Below are 24,469 nucleotides of genomic sequence, written 5' to 3' on the forward strand. Positions count from 1 at the left end.
TACAATTTCAGAGGGCTCCTCGAATGTACTCGCTTCGGCGGTACATATACTAAAATTGGAACGATACAGAGAAGATTAGCATGGCCCCTGCGCAAGGATGACACGCAAAATCGTGAAGCGTTCCACATTTTTTTCGCAATCTCACTCTCTCATGTCTCACATCAGCTGCTAATACCCTCAGCCACCTACACAAGTTTCGCTTCATATCTGCACCCTCTTGTCACAAACTATGCTGTCCAATTACGCAGTTCTCCTCCACTCTCTTTCATTCACAACAGAACATGATAAAACTGGCAATAAACCTATCCCTTACATCACCAATGCACATCTAAAATGTCACTCTAATAACAACTCAGCAAGCACACCAAAACCACAACTACACTGACACAAGTACATGTCACTAGCACCCCTTCAGCTCATTCACAAACCTGACACAAATCACAGCCAGTCTAAGACTAAGCCTAGCACAGGCAAAAGCCTCTTCTCTTCCTCAGTATCACACTCTGCTGTCACAACATCTCATCCTACTGTCTCAATCACGTCATTTCATAACACACACCTACTGCCACACACAACATTTGGAAACCTTACATCGACTTTACACAAGATAGCTGCATGTTCCAAATCTTTCTCACTCACCTACTTTCACTCACACTACTAATTAAATACACTCTAGCGCTCTAAAATTAGCTTGCATTACCTAATATTTACTTTTCTCTAACGCCTACAAAGCTTCTGGTGCCTGTATGCCACTATCACATACTGACTGCACACAGACCCACAACATTTAACTTTATTCATCTTCATGGCTGCAGCTGATGCCATAATTGTTTCAGCACCATAAATAAACATGTGAAGGAAGATGTCTCTTTACTCATGAAGTGTGCAAGCTACCCCTTTAGAGGAAGTTCATTTAACATTATGTTTCAAGTAACTTTGCTAGTGGCCTTGCTATCCAGCTGCAGCCTCATAATACAGACTGCAGGTGACACCTCATCAGATTCTTAACTGAAGCATATCTGCCTGTGTAATAAGCCACTGCCCTTCACCTAAAAACCAACTATTACAGCAAATCTGTGGTGCACAAGCATGTCATGTACAAATTTCACTGGTGTGACCCACAAAGTATTTTCCCACATGTCTGGCAATCTGCCACTACATATAGTTACCTAAATTAAATTCAAAAGTGTCAGCCAATGAATACCACAACACTGAAGTGTTTAGAAAGCAGACCAGTATGCTAGTATTAACATATAGTATTTAGATGTGAGGCTCTACTATTTTGACAGCACTTTGAATCCCATCAATGTCATACAAGTCGAAGCTGTTCACAATTACAGCTGATGCACCTCTCATCCTGTGTCTAGCAGAAAGATTGGACAAACCCTGCATGCAATATTCATCATGTCACATACACAGAAGCTCTAGCACATAAGCAGATACAGAGGCAGTCAAGACACAAAACACTAGCAAGCTTCAGGATTTTGGAATAGACAGCAACATCACAAACCAGTTTGAGTCACATGACACCAGTAGCTACTCAGTAATTAACTGCTTTCAGATACTAAATCTATCACTCTTTGGTTTGAACTAGCAGTTCTTCCTGTAATAACAACATTCACCAAACTGGATTACATCTGATTGACATTTCACAGGAACATAACTACAGCTACTAACACAATGCTAACCTGGTTTCTCTTACCACATGTCCCCTCAATATTTTAGGCTCATTCACACATCTCCATCACAGTGTTTCACTGTTGCCAAGTAGACCTGCCCTGTGTAAACTTGGATCAACACAAATATATCACCTGGTATTGTACTGAAAACGGAACTATGTCCATCATTCCTACTACTACCTCACACAACTCGCATTCACCCATCCATGCGCTAGTAGTGACCTACACTGCTGTGTTTCAAAGTGTGCAATATGAATGGTGTTTTTAATGGTTCGTGAGGCTACTGTGCCTCTTTTTGCAGTCACTATTGTCTTCTGGCGCCATTGGATGAATAGGAGTTACTCAATAATTTAGATGGTCACACACTGTGTCTTCTTGTGCTGTACTTGATGTGTGAGTTAAAAGTTGCCTTGCACTCTGTCATTAAATCGATTAGTATCGTGAGAAAGTACCACTGAAAGAGTAATGCAATTTGTGTTAGCAGTGAAGACAGTTTCGCAAAAATATTCGCTTGTTTGGAGAGCCTTCAAGACCTGCTACCAGCTCCAATCAGCGCCATTTATCCCACACATTAGAGAAGTGTGTTTCATAGGTATGCCTATAAAACACTAAACTCGGAATGTGAGAACATGGCGACAATACGTGCCATCACGTCTTGCTGCCGCCTAGCGGCAGCTGTGTGAACCTGCTGCTGCTGCTCTGGGTGGATGCTGCGAGAGCAAGCGGCTCTACGATCTAAGTGTTACATCCAATACTGCCAAATAATACAGTTAACAGAGCTGCCACTTACTAAGAACGACACCTCGCAGTAATTAATTCACAGATTAGCACTCGGCCGGCCTTGTGTTCCTCGCCAGAGCTGCGTAAAGCTACGTCCAAGCCAAACCATACTTGACGCGATGCCATAACTATATATACAATTTCAGAGGGCTCCTCGAATGTACTCGCTTCGGTGGTACATATACTAAAATTGGAACGATACAGAGAAGATTAGCATGGCCCCTGCGCAAGGATGACACGCAAAATCGTGAAGCGTTCCACATTTTTTTCGCAATCTCACTCTCTCATGTCTCACATCAGCTGCTAATGCCCTCAAGCACCTACACAAGTTTCGCTTCATATCTGCACCCACTTGTCACAAACTATGCTATCCATTTACGCAGTTCTCCTCCACTCTCTTTCATTCACAACAGAACATGAAAAAACTGGCAATAAACCTATCCCTTACATCACCAATGCACATCTAAAATGTCACTCTAATAACAACTCAGCAAGCACACCAAAACCACAACTACACTGACACAAGTACATGTCACTAGCACCCCTTCAGCTCATTCGCAAACCTGACACAAATCACAGCCAGTCTAAGACTAAGCCTAGCACAGGCAAAAGCCTCTTCTCTTCCTCAGTATCACACTCTGCTGTCACAACATCTCTTCCTAGTGTCTCAATCACGTCATTTCATAACACACACCTACTGCCACACACAACATTTGGAAACCTTACATCAACTTTACACAAGATAGCTGCATGTTCCAAATCTTTCTCACTCACATACTCTCACTCACACTACTGCTTAAATACACTATAGCGCTCTAAAATTAGCTTGCATTACCTAATATTTATTTTTCTCTAACGCCTACAAAGCTTCTGGTGCCTGTATGCCACTATCACATACTGACTGCACACAGACCCACATTTAACATTATTCATCTTCATGGCTGCAGCTGATGCCATAATTGTTTCAGCAGCATAAATAAACATGTGAAGGAAGATGTCTCTTTAATCATTAAGTGTACAAGCTACCCCTTTACAGGAAGTTCATTTAACATTATGTTTCAAGTAACTTTCCTAGTGGCCTTGCTATCCAGCTGCAGCCTCATAATACAGACTGTAGGTGACACCTCATCAGATTCTTAACTGAAGCATATCTGCCTGCGTAATAAGCCACTGCCCTTCACCTAAAAACCAACTATTACAGCAAATCTGTGGTGCACAAGCATGTCATGTACAAATTTCACTGGTGTGACGCACAAAGTATTTTCCCACATGTCTGGCAATCTGCCACTACATATAGTTACCTAAATTAAATTCAAAAGTGTCAGCCAATGAATACCACAACACTGAAGTGTTTAGAAAGCAGACCAGTATGCTAGTATTAACATATGGTATTTAGATGTGAGGCTCTACTATTTTGACAGCACTTTGAATCCCATCAATGTCATACAAGTCGATGCTGTTCACAATTATAGCTGATGCACCTCAGTGTCGGAAGTTCCATGCGGCTTTTCGCGGATGATGCTGTAGTATACAGAGAAGTTGCTGCATTAGAAAATTGTAGCGAAATACAGGAAGATCTGCAGCGGATAGGCACTTGTTGCAGGGAGTGGCAACTGGCCCTTAACATAGACAAATGTAATGTATTGCGAATACATAGAAAGAAGGATCCTTTATTGTATCATTATATGATAGCGGAACAAACACTGGTAGCAGTTACTTCTGTAAAATATCTGGGAGTATGCGTACGGAACGATTTGAAGTGGAGTGATCATATAAAACTAATTGTTGGTAAGGCGGGTACTAGGTTGAGATTCATTGGGAGAGTGCTTAGAAAATGTAGTCCATCAACAAAGGAGGTGGCTTACAAAACACTCGTTCGACCTATACTTGAGTATTGCTCATCAGTGTGGGATCCGTACCAGGTCGGGTTGACGGAGGAGATAGAGAAGATCCAAAGAAGAGCGGCGGGTTTCGTCACTGGGTTATTTGGTAACCGTGATAGCGTTACGGAGATGTTTAATAAACTCAAGTGGCAGACTCTGCAAGAGAGGTGCTCTGCATCGCGGTGTAGCTTGCTCGCCAGGTTTCGAGAGGGTGCTTTCTGGATGAGGTATCGAATAAATTGCTTCCCCCAACTTATACTTCCCGAGGAGATCACGAATGTAAAGTTAGAGAGATTAGAGCGCGCACGGAGGCTTTCAGACAGTCGTTCTTCCCGCGAACCATACGCGACTGGAACAGGAAAGGGAGGTAATGACAGTGGCACGTAAAGTGCCCTCCGCCACACACCGTTCGGTGGCTTGCGGAGTATCAATGTAGATGTAGATGTAGATCCGTTGTCTAGCAGAAAGATTGGACAAACGCTGCATGCAATATTCATTATGTCACATACACAGAAGCTCTAGCACATAAGCAGATACAGAGGCAGTCAAGACACAAAACACTAGCAAGCTTCAGGATTTTGGAATAGACAGCAACATCACAAACCAGTTTGTGTCACATGACACCAGTAGCTACTTAGTTATTAACTGCTTTCAGATACTAAATCCATCACTCTTTGTTTTGCACTAGCAATTCTTCCTGTAATAACAACATTTACCAAACTGGATTACATCTGATTGACATTTCACAGGAACATAACTACAGCTACTAACACAATGCTAACCTGGTTTCTCTTACCACATGTCCCCTCAATATTTTAGGCTCATTCACACATCTCCATCACAGTGTTTCACTGTTGCCAAGTAGACCTGCCCTGTGTAAACTTGGATCAACACAAATATATCACCTGGTATTGTACTGAAAACGGAACTATGTCCATCATTCCTACTACTACCTCACACAACTCGAATTCACCCATCCATTCGCTAGTAGTGACCTACACTGCTGTGTTTCAAAGTGTGCAATATGAATGGTGTTTTTAATGGTTCGTGAGGCTACTGTGTCTCTTTTTGCAGTCACTATTGTCTTCTGGCGCCATTGGATGAATAGGAGCTCCTCAATAATTTACATGGTCACAGACTGTGTCTTCTTGTGGTGTACTTGATGTGTGAGTTAATAGTTGCCTTGAATTCTGTCATTAAAGCGATTAGTATCGTAAGAAAGTACCACTGAAAGAGTAATGCAATTTGTGTTAGCAGTGAAGACAGTTTCGCAAAAATATACACTTGTTTTGAGAGTCTTCAAAACCTGCTACCAGCTCCAATCAGCGCCATTTATCCCACACATTAGAGAAGTGTGTTTCATAGGTATGCCTATAAGACACTAAACTCGGAATGTGAGAAAATGGCGACAATACGTGCCATCACGTCTTGCTGCCGCCTAGCGGCAGCTGTGTGAACCTGCTGCTGCTGCTCTGGGTGGATGCTGCGAGAGCAAGCGGCTCTACGATCTAAGTGTTACATCCAATACTGCCAAATAATACAGTTAACAGAGCTGCCACTTACTAAGAACGACACCTCGCAGTAATTAATTCACAGATTAGCACTCGGCAGGCCATGTGTTCCTCGCCAGAGCTGCGTAAAGCTACGTCCAAGCCGAACCATATTTGACGCGACGCCATAACTATATATACAATTTCAGAGGGCTCCTCGAATGTACTCGCTTCGGCGGTACATATACTAAATTTGGAACGATAAAGAGAAGATTAGCATGGCCCCTGCGCAAGGATGACACGCAAAACCGTGAAGCGTTCCACATTTTTTTCGCAATCTCACTCTCTCATGTCTCACATCAGCTGCTAATACCCTCAGCCACCTACACAAGTTTCGCTTCATATCTGCACCCACTTGTCACAAACTATGCTGTCCATTTACGCAGTTCTCCTCCACTCTCTTTCATTCACAACAGAACATGATAAAACTGGCAATAAACCTATCCCTTACATCACCAATGCACATCTAAAATGTCACTCTAATAACAACTCAGCAAGCACACCAAAACCACAACTACACTGACACAAGTACATGTCACTAGCACCCCTTCAGCTCATTCACAAACCTGACACAAATCACAGCCAGTCTAAGACTAAGCCTAGCACAGGCAAAAGCCTCTTCTCTTCCTCAGTATCACACTCTGCTGTCACAACATCTCTTCCTACTGTCTCAATCACGTCATTTCATAACACACACCTACTGCCACACACAACATTTGGAAACCTTACATCAACTTTACACAAGATAGCTGCATGTTCCAAATCTTTCTCACTCACATACTTTCACTCACACTACTGCTTAAATACACTCTAGCGCTCTAAAATTAGCTTGCATTACCTAATATTTATTTTTCTCTAACGCCTACAAAGCTTCTGGTGCCTGTATGCCACTATCACATACTGACTGCACACAGACCCACAACATTTAACTTTATTCATCTTCATGGCTGCAGCTGATGCCTTATTTGTTTCAGTAGCATAAATAAACATGTGAAGGAAGATGTCTCTTTAATCATTAAGTGTGCAAGCTACCCCTTTAAAGGAAGTTCATTTAACATTACGTTTCGAGTAACTTTCCTAGTGGCCTTGCTATCCAGCTGCAGCCTCATAATACAGACTGCAGGTGACACCTCATCAGATTCTTAACTGAAGCAAATCTGCCTGTGTAATAAGCCACTGCCCTTCACCTAAAAACCAACTATTACAGCAAATCTGTGGTGCACAAGCATGTCATGTACAAATTTCACTGGTGTGACGCACAAAGAATTTTCCCACATGTCTGGTAATCTGCCACTACATATAGTTACCTAAATGAAATTCAAGAGTGTCAGCCAATGAATACCACAACACTGAAGTGTTTAGAAAGCAGACCAGTATGCTAGTATTAACATATAGTATTTAGCTGTGAGGCTCTACTATTTTGACAGCACTTTGAATCCCATCAATGTCATACAAGTCGATGCTGTTCACAATTACAGCTGATGCGCCTCTCATCCTGTGTCTAGCAGAAAGATTGGACAAACCCTGCATGCAATATTCGTCATGTCACATACACAGAAGCTCTAGCACATAAGCAGATACAGAGGCAGTCAAGACACAAAACACTAGCAAGCTTCAGGATTTTGGAATAGACAGCAACATCACAAACCAGTTTGTGTCACATGACACCAGTAGCTACTCAGTTATTAACTGCTTTCAGATACTAAATCTATCACTCTTTGTTTTGCACTAGCAATTCTTCCTGTAATAACAACATTCACCAAACTGGATTACATCTGATTGACATTTCACAGGAACATAACTACAGCTACTAACACAATGCTAACCTGGTTTCTCTTACCACATGTCCCCTCAAAATTTAGGCTCATTCACACATCTCTATCACTGTGTTTCACTGTTGCCAAGTAGACCTGCCCTGTGTAAACTTGGATCAACACAAATATATCACCTGGTATTGTACTGAAAACGGAACTATGTCCATCATTCCTACTACTACCTCACACAACTCGCATTCACCCATCCATGCGCTAGTAATGACCTACACTGCTGTGTTTCAAAGTGTGCAATATGAATGGTGTTTTTAATGGTTCGTGAGGCTACTGTGTCTCTTTTTGCAGTCACTATTGTCTTCTGGCGCCATTGGATGAATAGGAGTTACTCAATAATTTACATGGTCACAGACTGTGTCTTCTTGTGGTGTACTTGATGTGTGAGTTAATAGTTGCCTTGCATTCTGTCATTAAAGCGATTAGTATCGTAAGAAAGTACCACTGAAAGAGTAATGCAATTTGTGTTAGCAGTGAAGACAGTTTCGCAAAAATATACACTTGTTTTGAGAGTCTTCAAGACCAGCTACCAGCTCCAATCAGCTTCATTTATCCCACACATTAGAGAAGTGTGTTTCATAGGTATGCCTATAAGACACTAAACTCGGAATGTGAGAACATGGCGACAATACGTGCCATCACGTCTTGCTGCCGCCTAGCGGCAGCTATGTGAACCTGCTGCTGCTGCTCTGGGTGGATGCTGCGAGAGCAAGAGGCTCTACGATCTAAGTTTTACATCCAATACTGCCAAATAATACAGTTAACAGAGCTGCCACTTACTAAGAACGACACCTCGCAGTAATTAATGCACAGATTAGCACTCGGCAGGCCTTGTGTTCCTCGCCAGAGCTGCGTAAAGCTACGTCCAAGCCGAACCATATTTGACGCGACGCCATAACTATATATACAATTTCAGAGGGCTCCTCCCTCCCTGCAAACAAATACCTCTTCATGCATACCCTCTCCCAGCACCAGGTTGACTCCTTCATCCTTAATGAAACCTTCCTCCAACCCCACCATGTGGTCCACATCTCCCCTTATCTCCTTTACCGCACTGACAATCCCCTTCCCCTAGCTCGAGGCGGGGTCGCTATCGGCCACCTCAGGTTTCTCCCTGTCCGGCCACAACCCTTCCTCAATGGCCCAACCTAACACTTTCTCCTCAATCTCTTTTTTCCCTCCCTCACCGTCACCATTGCCACTATCTATATTCGCCCCGCAGCTCCTCTGCCCTTTGACTTCATTTCCCATGGTCACCGTACCTTCTCCACCTATGTGATCGCCACTGACCTCAACATCCACAGCCGTGACCCTGCCACCCTTCGGTGGTGGCATCAGTTCCTTGCCACCCTCCATGGTGACCTTGTTCCTCTCCCACAGCAGACCCGTCCTGAAAGTAACTCCACCCCCGATGTTATCCTCGCTTCCCCCAACCTCCTCGGTAGCATTGCCGTTGATGTCCTCGATCCCGTCGGTAGTGACCATCTCCCTGTCCTTCTCACCATCTCCTCTACCCGTCCTGCCACTGCAGCCACCCGCCCACCTGCCCCTCCAAAATCTGTCCATGACTACCACCGTGCCAATTGGGATGCCTACCGGGAAACCATTGCCTTATAGGTCGAAAGCCACCCCCTCACTTTCCACCACCCTGATGACATCACCCATGCCTCTTCCTTCCTTCAGAAGACCATCACTGACGCTGTGGAGCCTCATGTCCCTACCAAACTCATCCACCCTCACCGCCCTACGCTTCCTCCACAGGCCGTCCTTCTTCTGTGTGAATCCCGCAGGCTCTACCGCTCCTTCCTCCGCACTCGTGACCGGGATACTCTCACCCGCCACCGGCAATTACAGCGACATATCCGGAACCTCCTCACCACAAAGAAACGCCGGGACTGGCGTCAGACATGCACACGCCTCAACTCCACCCTCCCTGTCAACTCCTCCAAGTACTGGTCAGCCTTCCACCGCCTTACTGGTAGCGATCCCACCCCGCATTACCCCATCCTCCATGACGATCGACCCTTTCCTGACAACCTCAGTAAGGCTAACCATTTTGCTTCCCACCTGTCCGAGGTCTTCTCCATTCCTGATGATCCCCATTTTGATTACTCCCTCTTCCCCACTGTCCTTGACTGCACTGACACCTCTGTCCCCCCGCTCGCCCCTAGCTTCCAGTACTTGGATCGGCTACCGCCCTCCGACATCAACACTCCCATCACCATGCAAGACATCACACTCGTCCTCCGCTCCAAATACAACACCGCCCCTGGTCATGATGGCGTCACCTACCATCACCTCAAGGAATCCCCTCCATCCTTCCTGCCTGTCCTTGCTACCCTGTACAATGTCCTCTTCTCCACTGGATTTTACCCTGACCTGTGGAAGACTTCCCATGTCCTGCTGTTCCCTAAGCCTAACAAACCCCCCTCTGCTACCTCTTCCTATCGTCCCATCTGCCTCACCTCCGTGTTCAGTAAGGTCTTTGAGGCCATCCTCTCTCGCCGTATCCACCGCCACCTTCACCAGCACCGCCTCCTTCCTCTTACCCAATGTGGCTTCCGGCCTTCCTTCTCTGCTGACGACCAGCTCCTTAACCTCACCCATCTTCTTTCCCTCCAACTTAACTCCCGTCGCTCTGCTATCTTTGTTTCCCTTGATCTCCAGAACGCCTATGACTGTGTCTGGCATCCTGGGCTCCTTTTCAAACTCCAGACCTATGCTCTCCCCATCAACTTCGTCCGTCTTGTTGCTTCCTTCCTCTCCCATCGTCCCTCCTATGTGACTATCCACAATTCCAACTCCCGTACTTTCTACCCCTCTGCCGGCGTGCCCCAAGGTTCTGTCCTTTCCCCTCTCCTCTATCTCCTGTACACTGCTGATATGTCCAAACCTCCCCCTCCTGTTCATCTTCTCCAGTTCGCTGATGACACCGCCATCCTAGCCCTTTATCCTACCCTTCAACGGTCCCAACGTGCCCTCCAAACCCACCTTGACCAATTCACCGCTTGGTGCAACCAGTGGTTCCTCCGTGTTAATCCCTCCAAGACCCAGGCGATCATCATAGGCTGCACCACCCGCTCCTTCCGCCTCCATGATTTCTACCTCACCATTTACGGCTGTCCTATCCACCTCATTCCTACCCTCAAATACCTTGGCCTCACACTCGACCGCCACCTCACCTGGACTCCCCATCTCCTTACCATCCAAAACAAAGCTCACAACCGCCTCCGCCTCCTGAGACTGCTGTCCGGCCGGACGTGGGGTTTGCATCCTTCCACCATCCTTCACACCTACAAATCCATGATCCGCCCCATCCTTTGTTATGCCAGCATCGCTTGGATTTCCGCCCCTCCCCGGTTCTATAAAGCCCTCCAAATCCTCGAACGCCATGCACTCCGCCTCGCCCTCCGCATTCGCCTTCTGTCCCCCACGCACATCCTCTATGACCCCATCCCCTTCCCCCACCTTCTCCTTTTCCTTGAACACATCCGCACACTATATATTGTCCGCCACCTTGATCCCCCTCACCCCCTGGTGTCTCCCTTCCTCTCCACTCCCAACCAGTTGCCGCGCCTTTACCGTTGTGTCCCTCCCTCTCTCCATCTCCACACCCTCCATCTCCTGTCCCAAAACAACTTCCACCGTCTACCACTCCCGGATGATGAGCTTCGTCCTGACATCTACCCTTCCTACCAACTCTAACCCCCTCTTCCTGCCTCCTCCTCAGGGCTCCCTCTCCTCCCCCTCCCTCCTTCTGAGCGGATTTCCCCTCCTACTCCCCGTCCATCTCTTGTGCCTTCTTTCAGTGTCTCTGCGCTCCCTCCTGCCCTGTCTTCCCTTTCCCTCTCCTGCCCCATGTGTCTCCTGCCACTTCGTGAACCCACGGTTGCCCCTCCTCTCTTCATCCCACCGCTTCCCCAGCTGCCCCATGCTCTCCCCTCCTTTTCCATCCTCTCTGACCTATCCCTCGGCAGGTCCCGCCTGGTAGTTTTATTCTTCGTCGTGTGTGCTCCAAGTGGGTTTTAAGTGAGTTGTTTCGGAGTGTTTTTAATACTGTGGCCAACTTTTAACCTGTGCATACGCATCCAGTGTCTTCTCTGTGTTTTAAGAATCGCCAACCGTGTTTTTAACTTTCTGGTGACTTTTTTAACTGTCCCTGATGAACGTCTACATGTCAGTGTATTTTTACCTCCACTTTCACCCCTTACTCTGTTTTATGTTCCCCTTTTTTACCTCCTTATGTATGTATTATTTTATTCTTGTTTTAGTTGTCACGTCACTCGGCTGAAGAGCGGCAGATTGTGCTGCTGACAGCCCTCCCCTCCCCTATGGGGCAGGGGCATGAAAGCACAATTAAAAAAAAAAACAAAAGAGGGCTCCTCGAATGTACTCGCTTCGGCGGTACATATACTAAAATTGGAACGATACAGAGAAGATTAGCATGGCCCCTGCGCAAGGATGACACGCAAAATCGTGAAGCGTTCCACATTTTTTTCGCAATCTCACTCTCTCATGTCTCACATCAGCTGCTAATACCCTCAGCCACCAACACAAGTTTCGCTTCATATCTGCACCCACTTGTCACAAACTATGCTGTCCATTTTAGCAGTTCTCCTTCACTCTCTTTCATTCACAACAGAACATGATAAAACTGGCAATAAACCTATCCCTTACATCACCAATGCACATCTAACGCCTACAAAGCTACTGGTGCCTGTATGCCACTATCACATACTGACTGCACACAGACCCACAACATTTAACTTTATTCATCTTCATGGATGCAGCTGATGCCATAATTGTTTCAGCTGCATAAATAAACATGTGAAGGAAGATGTCTCTTTAATCATTAAGTGTGCAAGCTACCCCTTTACAGGAAGTTCATTTAACATTACGTTTCAAGTAACTTTCCTAGTGGCCTTGCTACGCAGCTGCAGCCTCATAATACAGACTGCAGATGACACCTCATCAGATTCTTAACTGAAGCATATCTGCCTGTGTAATAAGCCACTGCCCTTCACCTAAAAACCAACTATTACAGCAAATCTGTGGTGCACCAGCATGTCATGTACAAATTTCACTGGTGTGACGCACAAAGTATTTTCCCACATGTCTGGCAATCTGCCACTACATATAGTTACCTAAATTAAATTCAAAAGTGTCAGCCAATGAATACCACAACACTGAAGTGTTTAGAAAGCAGACCAGTATGCTAGTATTAACATATAGTATTTAGATGTGAGGCTCTACTATTTTGACAGCACTTTGAATCCCATCAATGTCATACAAGTCGATGCTGTTCACAATTACAGCTGATGCACCTCTCATCCTGTGTCTAGCAGAAAGATTGGACAAACCCTGCATGCAATATTCATCATGTCATATACACAGAAGCTCTAGCACATAAGCAGATATAGAGGCAGTGAAGACACAAAACACTAGCAAGCTTGAGGATTTTGGAATAGACAGCAACATCACAAACCAGTTTGTGTCACATGACACCAGTAGCTACTCAGTTATTAACTGCTTTCAGATACTAAATCTATCACTCTTTGTTTTACACTAGCAATTCTTCCTGCAATAACAACATTCACCAAACTGGATTACACCTGATTGACATTTCATAGGAACATAACTACACCTACTAACACAATGCTAACCTGGTTTCTCTTACCACATGTCCCCTCAATATTTTAGGCTCATTCACAAATCTCCAACACAGTGTTTCACTGTCGTAAAGCAGACCTGCCCTGTGTATACCTGGATCAACACAATTATATCACCTGGTATTGTACTGAAAACCGAAATATTTCCATCATAACTACTATCGCACACAACTCGCATTCACCCACCCATGCCCTAGTAATGACCTACACTGCTGTGTTTCAAAGTGTGTAATATGAATGCTGTTTTTAATGGTTCATGAGGCTACTGTGTCTCTTCTTGCAGTCACTATTGTCTTCTGGCGCCATTGGATGAAAAGGACCATGCTTGGTCTCTGTGGAGTTACTCAATAATTTACATGGTCACAGCCTGTGTCTTCTTGTTGTGTACGTCATGTGTGAGTTAAAAGTTGCCTTCCAGATGCACACTCTGTAATTAAAAAGATTAGTATCATAAGAAAGTACCACTACAAGAGTAATGAAATTTGTGTTAGCAGTGAAGACAGTTTCGCAAATATATTCGCTTGTTTTGAGAGTCTTGAAGACTACTTCAATCAGAGTTATTTATCCCACACATTAGAGAAGTGTGTTTCATAGGTATGCCTATAAGACTCTAAACTCGGATTGTGAGAACATGGCGACACCTCATCAGATACTTAACTGAAGCATGTCTGCCTGTGTAATAAGCCACTGCCCTTTACCCAAAAACTAACTATTACAGCCAATCCGTGGTGCATCAGCATGACATGTACAAATTTCATTGGTGTGACCCACAAAGTATTTTCCCACATGTCTGGCAATCTGCCACTACATATAATTACCTAAATTAATTTCAAAAGTGTCATCCAATGATTACCACAACACTGAAGAGTTTAGAAAGCAGTCCAGTATGCTAATATTAACATATAGTATTTAGATGTGAGGCTCTACTATTTTGATGGCACTTTGAATCCCATCAATGTCATACAAGTCGATGCTGTTCACAATTTCAGCTGATGCATTTCTTATCCTGTTTCGAGGAGAAAGATTGGACTAACTCTGCTTGCAAATATTCAGCATGTTACATAGTTCGCAATACGCTGTGCTGCCACCTAGCGGCAGCTGTGTGAAACTGCTGCTGCTCTGGGTGGATGCTGCGAGTGCATGCAACTGTACGATATAATTTTTATGTCCAGTACTGCCAAATATGCAGTTGACAGCACTGCGATTTACTAGGAACAACACCTTGCAGTAATTAGTTTACATATTAGCACTTGACAGGCCTTGTGTTCCTCACCAGAGCTGCGGATAGCTACACCCAAGCTGAACCATGTTAGACGCAACTGTGTATACAACTTCATGGGGCTCCTCGAACGTACTCGCTTCGGCGGCACATATGCTGAAACTGGAACGGTACAGAGAAGATTAGCACGGCTACTGCGCAAGGATGACACCAAAAATCGCGAAGTGTTTCACATTTTTTTAGCAATCTCACTCTCTTATGTCTCTCATCAGCTGCTAATACCCTCAGCCTCCTACACAAGTTTCGGTTTATATCTGCACCAACTTGTCACAAACTATGCTTTCCATTTACTGACTTCTCCTCCACTCTCTTTTATTCACAGCAGAACATAAGAAAACTTGTAATGAACATATACCTCACATTATCAATGCACATCTAAAATTTCAGTCTACTAACAAGTCAGCAATCTCATCGAATCCACCATGCACACTAACACAAGTACCTGTCACTAGCACCCATTCAGCTCATTGGCAAATGTGACACAATTCGCAGCTAGTGTAAACCTAAGCCCAGTACAGGCAATAGCCTCTTCTTTTCCTTAGTATCACACTCGCCTGTCACAACGTCTCTTACTACTGTCTCAATGATGTTATTTCATGACACACGCTCACTGCCACATACAACATTTGAAAACCTTTCATCAATTTTACGCAAGATAGCTGCATTTTCCAGATCTTTCTCACTCACATACTTTGACCCAACCTGATGGACTGATATGAATGGCCCCTCCTTCAAGACATGCCAATAAATTATACTTCAAAACTCGTACTTTTGGAGGTACTGTACGTTTATTTTATATCGGTTATCATTGGTTTACATTTATCTACATATATTTAACGTTGTTTCTTTTACCTTTATTTTACAATAGCTTTCTTAAAATACTTACATTGAAAAGTATACCGTTAGTAGAGAAACTATGTAAATGTTGCATATGTTAAATAAATGTAAACATCTGAAGATGAGTGCAATGAAGTTTCAAATGCCATCGTCGAAAAATTAATGCCTATAAATGCAACTGCTAGCAGATAATTCATTACGTTTACCTTCAGTTTCAACAGTTGCATTTTCTAATGCATCTACAATGGACAAGAATTATTTGCTAATGTTAATACGAGAAAGGACAGAAAAACAAAATATGGCAATGAGACAGGGGCAGTCTCAGTCGACAAGCAGTTAAGGGTAGGTTTTCGAGTTTTGAACATAAGAAGGCCAGTAGTGTGAGATTTAGCGTTTAACTTTCGGCGAAGTTTATTAGCAAGCTTTTTTTTAATATTCTTCCAGAAGTACTTTTGATGGCTGATCGCCTAGGTATGGGTTGTTTCTACATTACAGTTTGTCAGAAAAGGGTACAGTCAGAAGCAGTGGTCTGCAACATTCCACGATAATAGGACTTGTAGAACAGCAAGGTCATTATAAGAGATTTAAATGGTAGAGAGGTAGTGGCCACGCAGGCTCAACAGCACCCTCCTTTGTGTGACCGGACAGGTCAGTGTTACACAACACTCAGTCTGTGCAGAGCCATAATATGGAGTGGAAACGTGTAACCAACTACCACTATGTCTCACCAACATCACAGGGTGGAATATCGGCATGTGAATGCGTTCAAACAGGGTGGATGGACCAGTCACCAAGAGCCAGGTTTGTTGTGCCGAGAAATTGCGGCTCGTACAGGTCGTGTTGCTTCAAGAGTGAGGCATATATTGAACCAGAGAGAATGGGGACTATACAGCGCCGTCAGGGCACTGGATGACACAATTTGACGCAGGTCTATCTGACTGCCATTTTTTCCACTTGGCCGTAACGGGCAGAACAGTGTCATTCACAAGTGTTGACACAATGTTGGAGCACTGCAGTTGGTATGGTCATGTATGTGGTTTGACACCATCTTCTGGGAGCTGGACTGGTGGCATGCATGCCATGGCGTCAACTTCCACTGACCAGACCCCACCAGTGCCACAGGCTTCAGTTGGCACGTGAAACCAACACTGGTGTAATCAGTGGCAAAATATAGTATTTGTGGACGAATCCCACTTCAGCTTGTTCTAAAGTGATGGCCACGTATACTTTCGGCACCACCAGGTTGAACAAAAATTGATCGACCGTACTGTTGAGCGGCATAGAATGCAAATGCCAAGGGAGATTGTTTTGGGTGCCATTGCATATAAAAAATGATATCTTTTCCTACGTCTCGAGGGCAATTTGAATAGCTACCACTACATCAGAAAGGTTTTAAAGCTTGAGGCATTGCTGCTGCTGCAGACTATTCCACATGCCATATTTCAGAAGGACAACACCTGACCACATGTGGTGAAGAATGTAAATGCTTTCTTCGAAGAACAATGGGTGCCACTGCTCGCCTGGCCTGCATGTTGTTGGTTGGGATCTTGTTTGTTCAGAACCTCCTACAGCCACAGCTGATGCCATGTGGATGTGGCTACAAACTATGTGGCAGAGAATTCCCCAGCATCGTATCCAGGAGGTCTTTCATTCCATGCCGCAACATCTAGTGTCTCTGATTGCATGACATGGTGGACATGCCCTGTACCGAATTTCCACAGTCGTATTGCATGTACAGGTCTGTAAATCTAATCATTTGTGCAGTGTTATGTCCATAATAGGTGGAATAAAATTCATTGTGATCACATGTCTCAGAGTTACACTTTCTTCTGACAGTAAATAGGTTGAGCCACCATTTCGTTGCTCATTTTAAAAAAGTTTAAAAATCGAAGTCACTTGAACTTAACGTATTATATCAACTGTATTGTTCAGAAGTCAAATTGTAAAAATGGAAACAACAGACTGGCGCGTACCTGAATATTCGTCACAGGTGGCGGCAATGCGATGGCCTCGCTCTCTCTCCATGAATTTCTTCGTCGCTCCGGATTGAAAATAATGGCCGGCAGTATTAACAGGGAGAGTAAAGCATGAAGAATATACAGTACTCTAGCAGCTGCCCAGCCTTACGCTGTTTGCTACGCCATGAATCAGTGCAACTCAGTCATTTCTGGGGCACTGGTTATTCTTCGTGTTTTACTGCCCCTGTTAATACATATCGATAAAAATAATATCGCACTTGACTAATTTGGGATCGCTCTGTCGAATGGGCACATAAAATTCCAATTTAAAAAGTCATTTTGTGTGTCTAAGGGGAAACAGAACGATGCTCTCCGTTGAGCTCGGCGTTGCGTGAATCAAATGGTGAGCCGTATTTGCTTGTACTGACTCTGTCTACACATTGCAGGAACAGAATTGCAAATATCAGCTGAAACGCCAGAGAAAATGCATTTGATGACTCTTTAAGAGAGATACTCTGTATATAGGACAGAATATATAATCTGTGTATGGAGTGGAAGGCTACCTACAGCTTGTATGGAAACTGGACTACAGTTCTAAGAGTCGAAGGGCGTGAAAGAGTGATAGTAATCGAGAAAGGAGTGAGGGAGGGCTGTAACAATCAACCATATTATTCAATTTGGACGTTGAGCGAGTATTACTTAGGGTACATTGGAAAGAGAGAAGAGATGGCGATGACACTTTAATTAACACCTTGCCAATGGACTTGGAAGATCAGTTGAACAGAATGGATAATGTGAATGGGGTGGATGGTGTGTTAAAAAGAGATGACAAGATGAAAATGAATAACAAAAACTGAAGATAATTAAGTCGAACCAAGTCAGGGGGTGAATAGGTAATTACATTAGGAAATGAGACACTAAATTTGCACACCAGATTTTCTATTTGAGTAGTGAACTACTGACAGAAGCAGACATAAAGAGGATATGAAATGTAGACACAATAAGAAGGAACGTTTTACTGGAAAAGAGAAATATATTAACATATAATATAAGAGAAAATTAAGAATCTTTTGTTGAAGCACAGCCATATCTCGTAGTGAAAGATGGAAAACAAATAGCGCTGACAAGGAGATAGTACTCTTAGACTCTTTTGAAACTTGTACTGTACCATAATGCAGTAGATAAGATCAGTACACTGAGTAAGTAATGAAGCGAAAGGGCATCGAATTGGGGACAAAAGGGCGTCATAATGCTACTTGATTAAAATAATGAGTAGTTCATTGGGACACAATCTGAGGAACCAAGGAAAGGACTTGTTCATTGAGAGAAGTATGGGGGATAACAATTGTAGAGTAAGACTAATATTTAATGCTATAAGCAGAAGCAAGTGGATTTAGGATGCGGTAGTTATGCAAGTATGAAGAGAGACATATTAACCTGGATTGCTGCCTTAAACCAGTCTTCAGGTTGATGATAGCAAGAAGAATGTAAATCACATGAAGGATGTGTGATCTGCAAAATTATGACGAGGTTGTGGCTACCTCACCCCGCTGTCTTCTACAGCTATTGCCATCCGAGGCGGCGAAAATGAAAGGAGTGTGCTTCAGTTTAAGGGTGCAGTAAATGTTTACAGGCTTCCAGGATTTTAAATGGGTTACCTGTCTAGAATTTGACATTGTAAGGTTGTGACGATATCCCTTATTGCAGAGGACCCTTACTTGTTTGATACTGGAAGACATGGAAGTATGTCATAACTCTATTAATCAAGAAATGATTAACAAATATGTTGATGTATTCTGAAATTAGAATTGTAAAAACACATGGGCAGCCTTCACTGACATTAAAATGCCTGTAGCAAGACACATCAGCTACGGTGATGAAGCTGCAGCTGCTGCACATCATGAAGCTCGATCTGCGTGGGCATTACGTTGTGACAGTGAAAGCTCTATAATTAGCTGGCGCCTCACTCTTATAAGCTTCTGGCACAAGGGGAAAAAATAGTGCCAATTGTCAATAGATGCTTCTCATCGTATCACTACGTCTGCACGAAGATGAAGAACAACGATTTAAAACGTGAGTAGTTCTTAACTTTTTCCGCTTTTCTGAGTGAATTATCAGCTCCTCTCAGAATCACAGCAGCCGAGATCTATTATCGGTTCCTCAGTATGTTCGTATATTATTATTCCAGACTACCATAAAGTTTATTTTACTCGGAAATTTCATGAACTTCTTCAGTTCTGGGGGTATCATATATAGACTTCCAGATTTTGCTTTTTTCTCGTACGAAGCTGAATTTCTAGCCTGTGGTATCATCACTTGTTCGTTCTTCTGCCGAGCACCGTGAGGTGACAGCAATGATTCGAAACTTTGAATTTTGATCTGCACAGCATGTCTCCACGATATAAAGATAAACACGTATTTTTTTCTGATGACATGTTCTATTATAGTATTAAAACTGTACAGACATCTCTCAGTTAACAGCGAACTATCAATTAACGTTGTTGGGGATTTATAAGGTTTAAACTTTTGGGTATCACATATGATATCTTGGGAATCAAAGGATTTATAAGTTTTAAACTTTTGGGTATCACATATGATATCTTGGGAATCGATACAAACTCTGTTTATGCCAGCTGAATTTCGTTACATTTTTTTCTACTTGTTTACCAAGCATGACTGATGAAGAATTGGTCAACAGAATTAATCCAGGGTAGTCTGACATAGAATCTGAAGAGTCTGATGATGAAAATGACGCTTTGATCCAAAGAGCTCAAAATGAAGAAAGTCTGTCACGAGAGGAAACTGTGCCTCTTGCTCAAAAGCGAGAAATATTCGAGTTATGGAGGCATATAAATAAGAAAGACTAAGTGTGTTACTGAAAGAATTACTGCCTTTTTCTAGATAGTTTGCTTAGAAATTTATTTGACAGTTTTTATTTTCAGACAGGTGGCAGTTCCGGTAACTTCCAATGTAACATTTCAATTAACAGATCTGCAGCCACAGATGAACTCAAGCAGCTGGCTGAATATTTTTCCAAGTACTTTCTTGGTTCATTTTTCAGGGTACGTCTCAGTTCATAAATATTAAGCACATCTGTAAAACACGCAAATCACTTCATTCTACAGCACAAGAAATGCACAACTGTTGGGGAGTGAGTGTTGTTGCAGCACTTTTAGATGTACCACGACAAAGAATGTGCTGGGAGAGGAAAAGTAGATACCCATTGTGAATCTTCAGGTTTTGGCGGTGAAAAGACTGTTCCATTAAGTTTTGGGTGTGCAGCCGCAAGAAATCTCCTTCTTCTTCTAATATTTCGGCTGTATATCGTCCAGCCATCTTCAGAGTGTGTCGCAAGACTGTCGCTCCAGTGCTCGCTTCGTCCTTTATACTCGTGTACCGCGCGACTGCGCGTGCGGCCACAGATGTAAATGCGCCAGAGACGTTGGTCGGTGGCAGAGACGTGCATAATGCGCGAATTGTATCTATGACTCCGCAGTCGATCTGTATTGGCATATCGATATATCATTGTGAGCTGCCCTGTGACAACGTGTTTGTGAGTTTATTACAGCAAGTACCGGATTCCATGATTTATCAAGATTGAAACCACTATCTCTATTAATTAAATTCGTCGTCAAGCGAATTTCAATTGCCTCCTTCACTATCGAGTCCCAAAAGGATGATGTAGTTTCCAAAATTTCGAGGTTGTCATACAACTTACTGTGACCAATATCAATACAGTGCTCCGCCACTGCCGACTTGTTAGGTTGTAAAAGTCGTGTGTACCTCCGGTGTTCTTGGACTGTACGAGTTGTTTGTCCGATGTAAGAAAGGCCACATTCACATGGAATTTTGTAAACTCCAGATTTTCGGAGCAGAAAATCATCTTTGATGGAGCCCACGAGTGCAGCTGTCTTAGTTGAAGGACGGCAGTCTTGCGACTCACTCTGAAGATGGCTGGACGGTATACAGCCGAAATATTAGAAGAAGAAGGAGATTCTTGCGGCTGCACACCAGAAACTTAATGGAACAGTCTTTGAGCCGACAAAATTTGAAGATTCACATGAAGTACCTCTGTGGGGAGGAGATGGTTTTATGTGTTCGACGATTGGATAAGCTTCGACACTTGACAGCAAGATTACTGAGCTCTTTAAGTTTTTTACTAAGGTTCTGTGACCAGGGCATAATTGCAAAGTTTGCCAGATTAGTACATTTTATAAAAACGACGTCTATGAATAAGATTTTAACAAAAGCTAGTTCTGCTATTGTTAAGGAGAAGATCCACTTTACTCGCCAAAAATTAGACCTGGTTTCTGAAGAACTTTATCGCCTGCACCTGAAGATGTCTGTGGAGATACCCTATGATTCTTGGAATTGGATTGATGGTACAACTTGGGCCAAATCAGACTGGATTCGTGAGGTGGCCATATCCTGACAGACTACAAAATTTAGTCGACTGAAGACGACATCGCAGCGAGAAACTGTTAATCTTCGCCCTGTTATTAATATGACAGGTAGAGATTTGGACGACGCTACGATGATGGTTTTGAGTTAGGGACTGAATTTTGCGCCCACGCCACAGGTTCTGCCATTGCCTTCGTTTATCAGCGCCATTGAAGAAGCTATTCGACCACTTCCCTCGGATTCAGCAGAGGAAATAAGACGTGAAACATGCCGTGCAATTATGAAGGCTCGCCCACAAAGGAGCAATATATCTGCGGCAGAGAGGGCTGCTACAAGCAAGCTTCGCCTGGATACTCAGACGGTGGTACTCTCAGCAGATAAAGGTAATGCTACTGTTTTATTGTCTCGGGACGGATACCATGATAAAATGTAAAATTTATTGAGTGACAACATGTACTGGAAGATCAGCAGGGATCCCACTAATCGAGTGGCGAAGAAAACTGTTTCGCTTCTGAATGATTCTCCCTTTCCACCAGAAGTTGTTCGGAAATTGAAACCAAGTGGTCTGGTTCCTCCCAGACTTTATGGGCTACCAAAGGTCCACAAGAAAGATGTTCCTCTGCGCCCCATAGTGAGTAACATAGGCTCTCCAACCTATGACATTGCCAAACATCTGGCATCATTGTTGAGGCCTCTTGTGGGAAAATGTACTCACCACATACGAAACTCTGCTGACTTCATTAGTAAACTGAAATAATTGAAAATGAACCCATTTGATATATTAGTTAGTTTTGATGTGGTGGCTTTATTTACAAAGGTTCCCCTTCCAGAATCTCTACAGCTTATTGAAAGAAGTTTTGACAAAGAGATGTCAGCTTTATTTAAACGTGGTCTGACCTCCACATATTTCTTATTTAACAATGAATTTTTTGAACAGATGGACGGAGTCGCCATGGGTAGTCCCTTATCCCCTCTGGTGGCCAATTTATTTATGGAGGACTTCGAGGAGAATGCGCTTGAATCTGCTGATTTGAAACCCATGGTATTCTGGAGGTATGTTGATGACACCTTTGCAGTTTGGCCCCACGGTTTGGCCCCAACTTGCAAGACTTCTTAAGACATCTGAACTTCCTCCACGATCAAATAAAGTTCACAATGGAAATTGAAAAGGAGGGATGCCTTCCATTCTTGGATGTTTTGATTCGGCGCAGAGAGGATGGCACTTTGGGACATGAAGTGTATAGGAAGCCAGCGCACACCAATCTGTATTTACGTGCAAATAGCTGCCACCATCCTGCCCAGACAATGAGTGTTCTCCGAACTTTGACCCACCGAGTGTATACTATTTCTGACGAAAGTAGTCTGCAAGATGAACTTTCCCACTTACAAAAAAAGAGTGTTTGAAGACAATTGGTACTCTCCACAACAAATACAGAGGGCACTGAAAATGAAACTGAAAGAGGCCACAAAGAAAGCAGCAGAAGATGAAGAATCCTTTAAATCAATGGCCTTCCTGCCATATGAGGGTAGCTCTCATCAAAAATAGGATGGATTCTCGGCAGACACAAAGTAAAAGTGATTTTTTGTCCCTCACCCAAGACAGCTGCACTCGTGGGCTCCGTCATAGATGATTTGCTGCTCCGAAAATCTGGAGTTTACAAAATTCCATGTGAATGTGGCCTTTCCTACATCAGAAAAACAACTCGTACAGTCCAAGAACACCGGAGGTACACATGACTTTTACAACCTAACAAGTCGGCAGTGGCGGAGCACTGTATTGATAATGGTCACAGTAAGTTGTATGACAACGTCGAAATTTTGGCCACTACATCATCCTTTTGGGACTCGATAGTGAAGGAGGCAATTGAAATTTGCTTGACGACGAATTTAATTAATAGAGATAGTGGTTTCAATCTTGATAAATCATGGAATCCGGTACTTGCTGTAATAAACTCACAAAGACGTCGTCACAGTGCAGCTCACAATGATATATCGATATGCCAACACAGATCGACTGTGGAGTCATAGATACAACTCGCGTATTATGCCATAGAGGTAAAAATAAGAGGAGTTGTCATGACGTCACAAACTTGAAGCCGACCCAAGAGAAGGTCCGCCATGTTAGCTACCCCAAAACATTCGCTTCTGGTGGTTTGATTCCATGTAGTCGTGAAGTGTTTTGATAAAACATGCCAGCTTGCGTCGCTCGCGGGTGTACTAATCGTTCTGATTGTAGTCTAAAGTTTACACAAATCACATTTCATTCGTAAGTGGACTTATTTAAGCGCTATTTTCTTATATATACTTGAAATTCTGATGCACTGTAAAGTTTTACAGTATGGTTTTATTTCTGTGATTTAACTTTAGATTTCCTATCAATCCAAGGCGAAGAGCTGTCTGGAAGTGAGCATTACACTTGGTTTTCACTGTGTGGTTATTCTGAAGTAACTGAAAAGTCCTGGCAAGAAATATCCTGGAAATGGGGACTAATGTTTTAAAATGCAATAATTTAATACAAAACTAATGTAACTACATGTAGTTAATTAAATCTTCAGTAAAATGTGTGGAACACCTGTTACAGTGGTTAAATTATAAGTACTTAAATGG

General features: G+C 43.4%; 5 non-coding genes across 5 annotated transcripts; all 5 read left to right on the forward strand.

Annotated features, from left to right (window-relative positions):
* Window positions 1–25: 25 nt before the first annotated feature.
* On the forward strand, window positions 26–132 carry LOC124620868. Its single transcript, XR_006980384.1, has one exon. It is a non-coding gene; the product is annotated as a U6 spliceosomal RNA (small nuclear RNA).
* A 2,487-nt stretch (window positions 133–2,619) lies between these two features.
* LOC124620788 lies at window positions 2,620–2,726 on the forward strand. Its single transcript, XR_006980317.1, has one exon. It is a non-coding gene; the product is annotated as a U6 spliceosomal RNA (small nuclear RNA).
* Window positions 2,727–6,055: 3,329 nt separating this feature from the next.
* Window positions 6,056–6,162, forward strand: LOC124620888. Its single transcript, XR_006980400.1, has one exon. It is a non-coding gene; the product is annotated as a U6 spliceosomal RNA (small nuclear RNA).
* A 5,945-nt stretch (window positions 6,163–12,107) lies between these two features.
* On the forward strand, window positions 12,108–12,214 carry LOC124620869. Its single transcript, XR_006980385.1, has one exon. It is a non-coding gene; the product is annotated as a U6 spliceosomal RNA (small nuclear RNA).
* A 2,524-nt stretch (window positions 12,215–14,738) lies between these two features.
* LOC124620904 lies at window positions 14,739–14,845 on the forward strand. Its single transcript, XR_006980415.1, has one exon. It is a non-coding gene; the product is annotated as a U6 spliceosomal RNA (small nuclear RNA).
* Window positions 14,846–24,469: the final 9,624 nt, after the last annotated feature.

The sequence above is a fragment of the Schistocerca americana genome, chromosome 6 (genome assembly GCF_021461395.2).
Source record: "Schistocerca americana isolate TAMUIC-IGC-003095 chromosome 6, iqSchAmer2.1, whole genome shotgun sequence".
Taxonomy (NCBI): Eukaryota; Metazoa; Arthropoda; class Insecta; order Orthoptera; family Acrididae; genus Schistocerca; species Schistocerca americana.